The sequence below is a fragment of the Rattus rattus genome, chromosome 7, assembly GCF_011064425.1.
Source record: "Rattus rattus isolate New Zealand chromosome 7, Rrattus_CSIRO_v1, whole genome shotgun sequence".
In the NCBI taxonomy this organism is placed as follows: domain Eukaryota; kingdom Metazoa; phylum Chordata; class Mammalia; order Rodentia; family Muridae; genus Rattus; species Rattus rattus.
Window position 1 is genome coordinate 32,059,867 of NC_046160.1, and position 11,465 is coordinate 32,071,331.

The window sequence follows — 11,465 nt, forward strand, 5'->3', positions numbered from 1 at the left end:
ATCTTGTATTAGTTTGGTCACGCTGATCAGATTCATCCAAGGAAACTATTGAATTCCAGGTCTAGCTGAGCTCACCCAGAACAAATAACCAAAATCCTTGTCTTGACTGCGCCAAAATTAAAAGGAACAGGAATAGTGGCAGACTGTATTATCCCCTGGGGGTCAGCAGCTGTCTGCCCAGATTTGGGGTAGTAAAATCCAATTTCTAGTCCGCCACATGCACTGAGAAACAGCAGCAACCCCACTGGCTTGCAGAATTTGGGCTTCTGCAGTTGTGAAACAGGATCAAACATCAATTTCAGTTGCAGGCGAGAGATTAGGAGAGTATCAGATGGGCATGAGCAAATTGCAATCATTAAACACAAACTGTCACTAAAGCAGCAGATCAGAATCTAAGCCTTACTCCAGGTGAGAAATCCAAGGCAAAAATCACAGTGCTGTAGAAAGAGGGGATGCCCAATCTATCCCTGCACAGATCGCTGGGGCTTCTGCAACAGCTTTGACGGGCACAGCTCATATGTTCCACTGTACAGCTACCCTCGGGGACTCTCTGTTCCCTCATCCATAGAATGAAATTTAAACTTTTAGCTTCTGATTCGAGGCCTTTTACCATTAAGCTTCAACTTTTCTTGACAATCTGATTGCCTGAGGTTGCTTCTTTACACCATCTCCAAATGACTCACCAGTTTCTAGCAGGATCCATACCCTAGAGCTACTTACATAAGATGCTTTATCAGGTTTCTCATTTAATGCCCTAACCAGGTTGTGAAAACTCAACCTCCTGTTCTTGTGTCACTCTTTGCTCTCACTACTATGTATCTCTCTCTCTCTCTCTCTCTCTCTCTCTCTCTCTCTCTCTCTCTCTCTGTGTGTGTGTGTGTGTGTGTGTGTGTGTGTGTGTGTGTGTGATATTTAGGTTTCCACTTGGTAGTTTTAGTTTCTGCTTCAGCTTGTATTATATATATCTGCATCTTAAGAATCATGAAGGGGTTTGCAACCTCATAGGAAGAACAATAATATCAACCAACTCAACCCCCAAGAGCTCCCAGGGACTAAACCACCAACCAAAGAGTACACATGAAGGGAGCCATGCTCCAGCTTCGTATTTAGTAGAGGATGACCTTATCGGGCATCAAAGGGAGGAGAGGTCCTTGGTCCTGTGAAGGCTTGATGCCCCAGGATAGGGGAATGCTAGGGTGGTGGGGCAGGAGTGAGCAAGTGGGTGGGGGAGCACCCTCATAGAGGCAGGGGTGGTGGGATAAGAGGTTTTTGGAGGGGAAACTAGGAGGTGGGAAAATTTAAAATGTAAATAACAAAATAACCAATAATTTTTTTTAAAGAATCATGGAGTGGTTCTACATCAAGCATGCATCTTCTTATTACTTTACAGCCCTCTGCATGTATATGATACATGAGAAGCACATTGTATAATGAGTGAACAGGTGAACAGATGCATGGAAAGCATTCAAAAGCAGTATTAACTGTATATTATGATCACCTCCATGTATACCCATGAACAGTGAACAATCAGAAATACATTATTTCATACACTGATATAACCAGTACTTGGCTATCTTACAGGTAAATTCTACCTAGCTTTAAGTATCTGGTCATCCTGATCTTACTCCTCATGACCTAGGACAATGAGTATCTATTATAGAGACTCAGTATCCCTAATTTTACTTACCAGTTGGCAGTGCTGCCTACGCTTAAGTTGTGAGGATACTGAAAGGCATCTGCAACTTCCAAAGCTCCCCTGGGCAAAATCGCTGATCTAAAAATTAGAAAAAAGAAAATGTTTTCAAACCAGATGATGACCAGATATAAAAAGAAAATTACAGGCACAGATGAAATCTCAGAGCCAAAGATTAAAAAGTCAGATTTACATATACGCAAAAAATACATCAAATTAAATTTTTCTTAAATTTAATTGATTGATAAAAGTATATCTAGTTCATATTTCGTGCATGTATTTAAAGAGAAAAACAATATAATCATTTCATTGGATTCAGTTTGTAGACTTTAACAAACCCAACTAATGGTTAAAATAGGCCAACGATGATAACAACAAAGAACTCAATAAGGTAAGCATAGAAATACTCCACAGAGAAAGAGGAACACTCCTCCATTGTTGGTGGGATTGCAGACTGGTACAACCATTCTGGAAATCAGTCTGGAGGTTCCTCAGAAAATTGGACATTGAACTGCCTGAGGATCCAGCTATACCTCTCTTGGGCATATACCCAAAAGATGCCCCGACATATAAAAAAGACACGTGCTCCACCATGTTCATCGCAGCCTTATTTATAATAGCCAGAAGCTGGAAAGAACCCAGATGCCCTTCAACAGAGGAATGGATACAGAAAATGTGGTACATCTACACAATGGAATATTACTCAGCTATCAAAAACAATGACTTTACGAAATTCGTAAGCAAATGGCTGGAACTGGAAAATATCATCCTGAGTGAGGTAACCCAATCACAGAAAAACACACATGGTATGCACTCATTGATAAGTGGCTATTAGCCCAAATGCTTGAATTACCCTAGATGCCTAGAACAAATGAAACTCAAGACGGATGATCAAAATGTGAATGCTTCACCCTTCTTTAAAAGGGGGAACAAGAATACCCTTGGCAGGGAAGAGAGAGGCAAAGATTAAAACAGACACAGAAGGAACACGCATTCAGAGCCTGCCCCACATGTGGCCCATACATATACAGCCACCCAATTAGACAAGATGGATGAAGCAAAAAAATGCAGGCCGACAGGAGCCGGATGTAGATCGCTCCTGAGAGACACAGCCAGAATACAGCAAATACAGAGGCGAATGCAAGCAGCAAACCACTGAACTGAGAATAGGACCCCCGTTGAAGGAATCAGAGAAAGAACTGGAAGAGCTTGAAGGGGCTTGAGACCCCATATGTACAACAATGCCAAGCAACCAGAGCTTCCAGGGACTAAGCCACTACCTAAAGACTATACATGGACTGACCCTGGACTCTGACTTCATAGGTAGCAATGAATATCCTAGTAAGAGCACCAGTGGAAGGGGAAGCCCTGGGTCCTGCTAAGACTGAACCCCAGTGAACTAGATTGTTGGGAGGAGGGCGGCAATGGGGGGAGGGTGGGGAGGGGAACACCCATAAGGAAGGGGAGGGGGGAGGGGGATGTTTGCCGGAAACCGGGAAAGGGAATAACACCAGAAATGTATATAAGAAATACTCAAGTTAATAAAAAAAAAAAAGAAATACTCCACAGCTTGTTAGAGGTTGTGTGTTTTAAAAAGATAATATACAGCATTTTAAGTAGTAAATCTATACAGATTCCCCTTACTATCAGAAGCAAGGCTAAAATGCAGACTTTCTTATATTAATAGCAACACTTCTACCTCCCTTTTAATCAAATTCTAATCCATCACTTGTATCTTATTAAAATGACCTAAATGCTAATGCATGCAGAAGATATTAATTCCATGTACTATTATGTATGATGTGTATGGGAGTGTGAAGGTGTGTACATGTGGAGAATTAGAAAACACCTTGGATTTTTGTTCCTTATCTTTCACCTTGTTTGAGATGTATCTGTGTGACAGAATGGCTGGCCCATTAGCTTCTAGGAAGTCTCCTGTCTCCACTTTCCAGCTCATCACCAGCATGCTGGAATTATATATGTTATTCAATATTTTTGATAATTTTTTATTTTTTAATTAAGTGTGTATGTATAGGATTATGTATGTTGGCATGTACACATGAGAGAAAGCACCCTTAAAGGCCAGGAGAGAGTGCTGGATCTACTGGATCCAGAGTTACAGGGTGACTATGAACTGCCCAACATGGGTTCAGAAATTGAACTTGGATCTTCCTGGAAAACCGTGAGCTCTTAACCGTCTCTCCAGTTTCCTCTTGCAACATTTCCTGTTAGTTCAGTAAGTCACAACTCTCATCTACTAAAACATTTCTCCAGCTCTTAAATTTAAATTTTCAAGAAAATGGTATGGTTTCATTTTATATGTAAAGGAATGAAATAAAAGATAATATAAAAAAATCAACAGAGAAGAAGAAAACACCAAAGGAAGATAAATAAAACAGATATAGAACAGAATAGCAAAAGCTCAAGTTAAGGAGAATAAACGTGCAGAACTTGTTAGAAAAATCACAAAGAGATCACAATTATTAGAGGAAAAATAATATCAATGTTATGAGGATAAAGGATGCCAAATTTTCAATTGACTGTTTTTCTTAAACATTAAAAATAGAATAAATGAAGCAGAAAATAAATATAAATATATAATAAAAGAATATTTTTTCTATAGTATAGAAAATCTGTACATAAACTTAAAAGAAAAATACTGTGTTCCCAGAAACCCCATACAGGCCCAGAACATTGAAAATGATCCAGTGAAGCCATTGAACTGTTAAGTCAAAAAACAGAAGAGATCAGAATTTTTATGCCATTTCTCTGAACGAAGTCATTTACACTAAGTCTAATATTGAGCCAGACATTAATGCTCCTAATAATGAAGTTAAGAAGATGTGAAATTGTACTGATTTTTCTCATCTTTCATTACAGAAAGTCAATGTATTTATATAATTAAATACATTATATGTAAAGCATGTACAAATGTGTGCCTCGTCCTATGGTTGTTGTTAGCTATAAAGAAGGCCAACATTAGTTCTAACTTTCCAGAATTTTTCTAATAAATAGACATGCCTCTATACAGCTGTGCTTGTACATATACTCCTGGGCATACTCAATAATGGCAACATCAACAACAGCAATAAAATGTTAATAGAAAATGGAACTATGTATCATATCCATCTTACCATAATAAATAAACATAGGTGGATAATAATTACTACATTTAGTAAGAATAATGCCCAAAGCAACATGCCTCTAAGATCTAGTGTTTATAACACCTCAGGTCACTGGTTCTCAACCGTCCTACTGCTGTGACTCATGTGTGGTGACCTCCAATGATAAAATTATTTTGTTGCTACTTCATAACTATAATTTTGCTGCTGCTATGAATGGAATGTAAATATCTGATATGCAACCCCCAAAAAGGTTACATCCCATAAGTTGACAACTGCTCTCCTAGAGGGTATCTGCATGGTCTTATTTCCTTCAGTCCACAAAATAGGACCCCACCCCAACTTGATCCTGCCGCACTGGAAGGCTGTCCCATTTGAAGACACATTAATAAATCAGAAAGAATGCCAGATCTGTATTCTCAGAGGCCAGCACCATAGGCCAAGAATGATGATGATGATTCTGGGACAGAGTCATCAGACGGCTGCAGGAACATGTTCATATTCTTCAGATTTCTTTCCACATATAATAGACCAAACACTACTCATTCTTTGTGACCTGATTTGCCATACTGGAAATATTCTTTGACAATATAATCAACATTGCATAAAACTTCATCGAGTTCATTCATGAACATTTTCTATGCTTATTCACCATAGCACATTGCTTACTTACCTGGATGTACATTATTTGACCTGAAAACTTTCCTTCAAAAAGGAATACAAAATTAACTCTAAACCTTTTTTCCTAAAGGAACAAACTAGTTAATCAAACTCAGGAGAGATGTAATGGATATTTTTTGATATATAATATATGTACATATATGTGTGTATATATATATAGTTTTATTTCCATATATACAGTTGTAGCTAGGGATATTTCAAAGACTTGATGTTTCAAAAACTGGATGTTATCTGATGTAAGTTTTCATTCCTTGTTAGAACTGAGCCCTAAGGGCTACACAGCAGCTCTGCCCAGACCAGATCCCTAAATCTGTAGCCAACGCAGTCTAATAACCCCGGCCACCATTGAAATGAACATAATCAATGACTTGCACTGATGGGGAAAATTCTCAGATAAGAAAAAAGAGGAGAGGAAGGAGAAGGAAGAGGAGGGATGTAATTCCAGATTGAAGAAAATTAATCTTAAACTTGTATTAGTTTTTCTCTCAAGGTGTTGACATAAGAAAGATAAAATATAAACTGTCTCAAAAAATATGCCCCTCTACTGTCCTTGACATTCTATTTCTTTCCCCTTTCAAATCTTGGGTCTGAAATATTTCAATTTTAGTAGTAAGGCAAAGCTTTCAAACATGTTTTTCTAAACTATTTTTCTATCAAAAACTGTGGATGATAAATGATTATAAATCCTGAAAAGAAGTGTGAAGAGTTAAAGATTTCACACTTGAAAGTTGCCAAGCTACCTTGTTAGAGTGTCAGAATGATATATAAGCCATGAGACCATTGGGGCAGACACAAAACACAGCTTATTACTCATAAAGTGCCAGAATCTAGGATGCTATTACTTTTTGCCCAGTCCCAAACCCAGACCTCACAAGGGGTTGTTGAAATCTCTGGGTGGTGTTTGTTTGCATTTGGTGCTTATTGTATCATATACATTTTGAGCCTAGGAAATGCCAACCCCTTCTAAAATTTTTATGCAAACTTAATTGATATTTGATCCATTCTGAGAGATACTTCCTTTAAAAACAAGATGAAAATGTAGTTTAAAACAAACATTGCCAGTATCATCGTTTACAAGACAAGCCAAAAGGCAGAGGACACATAGAGAATTGTGTTACTGTCCATTTTAAGTACCTTAATTTGTGCCTGATGCCATTCATCATCAGTCACCCAAGATAATCTAGCTGGTGCTATAACCAATTTATACAACATTCAATTATGACTACTATGAATAGATCAGTCATTAAGACAAATTCAATTTGAAGTATTAGTCTTATTTCTTTCCCCTCTTTCCTGAGTTTAGAATTTAGACCATTGTAGTTTATCTTTAAAGTCTTGGTTTTCATATTGGTATTTCTTCTTGACCTGGGAATCGATGAAAATTGTATTAATGACATTCTACTTGAGTAGGCAAGGTAGAGATCTAGTTCAAATATTCCATTCTATATAATTCATCTAAAGACAAGGACAAATTTCATATCAGATGTTCTAGTAGATTATTTCCACTACAAGAATACCCATTTAATAGCATATGCAAGTATGAATTGGCTCTTTATTGATGAGGCCTATTCAAGAAATTAGGGATCTCTAAAATTATATAAGGTTTGAATGAGTTATTGATGATTTGTAATGTTAGCCTTGATCTCCAAGGATCTATCATTTGTGTTTTAATATTTCCTGGCTTCCAGGCAAGATGTGCCATCTCACCATTTCAAGGGTGTGCCTGGTATCAACACAGGAAAACATTGGAGGTTTTCTATGTCTAGAGTATGGTTTGATGGGACCTCCAGCTGAGCTTTGCAGCCAGCTGGAGTTAGGTTTTAAGTTTTATAGAAAGAATCCTCCTTGCTGGGGTGATCCTGGGGACAGCTGTGAGATCAGTATGTCTTGAATAACTATCCACGGAATAACTGGCAATGAGGCAGAAAAGGCAAAGAGAAATGGTGATGGAACTGGGGTGGAATAAGCCAGTGCACTGAGTCTGTATTGCTATTTCAGCTAATATTTTTCAGTTAACTCCTAAAGGCATCTAGCAAGAGAATGTCAAGTCCAGCAGATAGTGAAATTTAAGACTCTTACAGCATTTTGAGACATAAACACTTAAAAGGAACTTTAGTAACAACTCTAAAGGATGAAAAATTATTAATGTGTCTCCCTCCCTCATCCCTCCAAGTGTGAGGTATTCCCTCACAACCAATGAGGGTTGTTGGTATCTCTCCGTGTCCACAAAAAAATGGCATGCCTCATTGTAATAGCTGTATCTGTTAGCTTTTTTGCACATTCATTCCTTGCTTGTAATCATATCTTTGGTTTGGAAGAGTCAGGAATAAATGAAACAAGGCTTGGGGCTGGAGAGATGGTTAAGAGCTGGATGTTCTTCCAGGGGACCTGGGCTCAATTCCAAGTCCCCACATGGCAGCTCACAACTGTCAACTCTAGTTCTAGGGGATCTGACACTCACACAGATGTAAATGCAAGCAAGATACCAATGCTCATGAAATAGAAATAAATTAAAATTTAAAAATCAACTAAAAAGGAAACAAGGCTTTAATAAAACTCACTTTTATAAATGGCCTGACTATCCAATCTGATCTTTTTCTGATGGTGCAGTAACCAGAGGATACACCAATTAAGCACACCAACTAAAGAAAGTTTCAACATGATCAACAGCATTCAAGAGCTTTTAAATTTATATGTGGGAGTGGTGTGAGTACATGAATATTTATATGTCTACACAGATTTCTACAGATGTATATAGATATGTAAATTTAAATCTTTTCAACACTTTCATTATGATCATCAACCAGGAATCAGTCAAGAGAAAGTTAAATTTCTTTGGACAGACATATTCAGTGGGCTAACTGCCTCCCTTGAACATGTGGACCAGGTAAAGTTGAGAAATGGAGATTTAGAAATAAATTACTAACTCTAGATGTCCAGAAATGTGGAAGGTCCACGAGTTAACTTGACTTTGTGTGGCTTTGGAGACACAAAGCTCAATTTCTGTTAGACAAACAATAGCTTGATTGAAGACTTTAGTGATATGATTAGTGTTATATTAGTCACAACAGCCCTAAAGCATAGATTGGCATTCACTAATGGGATGAGACAGATTCTCTTCTACCTAAAATTACATGAACCCTGGAAGGATTAAAATGTCTGACACTGCCAATCAGCCAGGAAAGAGCAAGATACTCCCTACCCGCCATGAGATAAGGAATACTTAAGTATCTTTGAAGAAAAATAGTGTTGGATTTTTATAGTTGCTAAACATCATAACACAAACATACATACATGCACATACACACACCACCAACACCATCACCATCACACCACAGCATACTACAGTACAGGACAGGACAGGACAGGACAGGTGTGAAAATTAGAGGAAAACGTGCTAGTCACTTTTTCCCTTCTACTACATGAGTCTCGGGGAACTGAGCCCAAGTCATCAGATTTGGTAGAAAGTACATTACAAGCAGAACTATCTTGGTAAACCAAACGTTTACTTTTTAAACTGGTTTACTCTTTCTTTTGAATTTTGCTATAATAATTCCATTAGATGTTTGAGTAGTTTAAACTCTCTGCTCTAGTCCCTGCTATAAAACTTATGTGCGATCCAACTTTAGGATACTCCCATTGATACCACAAATAAATGTATGCTCCAGTCACCTGTCCAGAAGAAAGAAGTCAAAGCATCATTAAAAATATTTAATTCCCTTCCAGTTTCTGCTTGCACCAGCAGCTGACCTGATCCCACAGCTCTCTGTACCCAAATCCTGTGGAGGGCAGGAGGAAAGCTGGACTCCCAGAAGTGCCGACAATCCTGAGAGCTCAGGAGAGACCACCACTTCTGCTCACATTCCTGGCCCAAGAGGAAGCCACCTAGTGCCCTCGGACACAGGAACCTAGGAGCAGTCAGAGGCAGGACTCTTCTAGGTTCTGCCTTTGCCCAGAGCTGAAAACCAGTCGCCAGAAGCAATGACACATCTGAGAGCAGAGGTAAGATCAACTCTTTTGCTCCAAGAGACCCGCCTGGAGGCTTTAGGACACACGAACCAAGGAGCAGCCCTCTGTTCCCATAACCCGAAGAAAGAAAACAGGTCTACAGGAGTGCTGAAACACAAGTTTACCAGATGGGCAAGCTACTGTCAGCGACAGCAATACCAGCTAACATTAGACAAAACCTGATGGCAAGAGGCAAGTGCAGGAACCTAAGCAACAGAAACCAAGACTACTTGGCATCATCAGAGCCCAGTTTTCCCAACAAAGCATATACTGGATAACCAAACACACCAGAAAAGCAAGATTTGGATTTAAAATCACATCTCATGATGATGATAGAAGACTTTAAGGAGGACACAAATAACTCCCTTAAAGAAATACAGGACAACACGGGTAAACAAGTACAAGCCCTTAGAGAAGAAGCACAAAAGTCCCTTAAAGAATTACAGGAAACACAAACAAACAGGTGAAGGAATTAAACAAAACCATCTAGGATCTTAAAACAGAAGTAGAAACAATAAATAAATCACAAAGGGAGACAACCCTGGAGATAGAAAACCTAGGAAAGAGATCAGGAGTCATAGACACAGGCATTACCAAGAAAATATAAGAGATAGAAAAGAGAATTTCAGGGGCAGAAGATACCATAGAAAATATTGACAAAACCTTCAAAAATGATGTAAAATGAAATAAGCTCCTAACCCAAAACATCGAGGAAATCCAGGACTCATTGAGAAGATCAAACCTAAGGATAATTAATAGACATAGAGGAGAGCAAAGATACCCAACTTAAATGGCTAGTAAATATCTTCAACAAAATTATAGAAGAAAACTTCCCCAATCAAAAGAAAGAGATGCCCATAAATATACAAAAAGCCTACAGGACTCCAAATAGATTAGACCAGAAAAGAAATTCCTCCCATCACATAAGAGTCAAAGCAGCAAATGCACAAAACAAAAAAAGAAGGAAGGGAAAAAGGTGAAGTAACATATAAAGGCAGACCTATCAGAATTATACCGTACTTATCACCAGCGATTATGAAAGGCAGACGATCCTGGGCAGAAGTCATACAGACTCTAAGAGGACACAAATGCTAGCCCAGGCTGTTATATACAGCAAAACCCTCAAGTAATATAGATGGAGAAAACAAGATATTCCATGACAAAACCAAATTTACACAATATCTTTCCACAAATCCAGCACAATAAAGGATAATAGATGGAAAACTCAAACACAAGGAGGGAAACTACACCCTAGAAAAAGCAAGAAAGTAATCTCTTTGCCACAAACCCAAAAGAAGAGAGCCACCCAAATATAATTCCACCTATAAAAACACATAGAGCTCTCTGCTCCCAGAACCCGTGGGAGAGAGACCTCACCGCCTGGTCAGGTGGGCACTCCTGAGGCTGCAGAGCGGAAGAGACCACCAACACTGCCCACCCCTGCCACATCCCTGGCCCAAGAGGAAACTGTATAAGGCCTCTGGGCTCCCTGGGAGAGGGCCCAGGAGCGCAGGAGCCCTGCCTGAAACACCACCGAACCTGAAGGAAACAGACCGGATAAACAGTTCTCTGCACCCAAATCCTGGGAGGGAGAAAATAAACCTTCAGAGAGGCAGACACACCTGCGAAACCAGAAGAGACTGCTCTCTGCACACATTACTGATTCCAGAGGAAAACACCAAAATACATCTGGAACCCTGGTTCACGGAGGCTCCCCGGAAGGGGCGGAGAGATCTTTCCTGGTTGCTGCCACGGGCGGAGAGCCCGTGGGCAGCACCCATGAAACGAACTTGAGCCCCAGGACCACAGGTAAGACCAACTTTTCTGCTGCAAGTGACCTGCCTGGTGAACTCAAGACACAGGCCCACAGGAACAGCTGAAGACCTGTAGAAGGGAAAAACTACATGCACGAAAGCAGAACACTCTGTCCCCATAACTGGCTGAAAGAAAACAGTAAACAG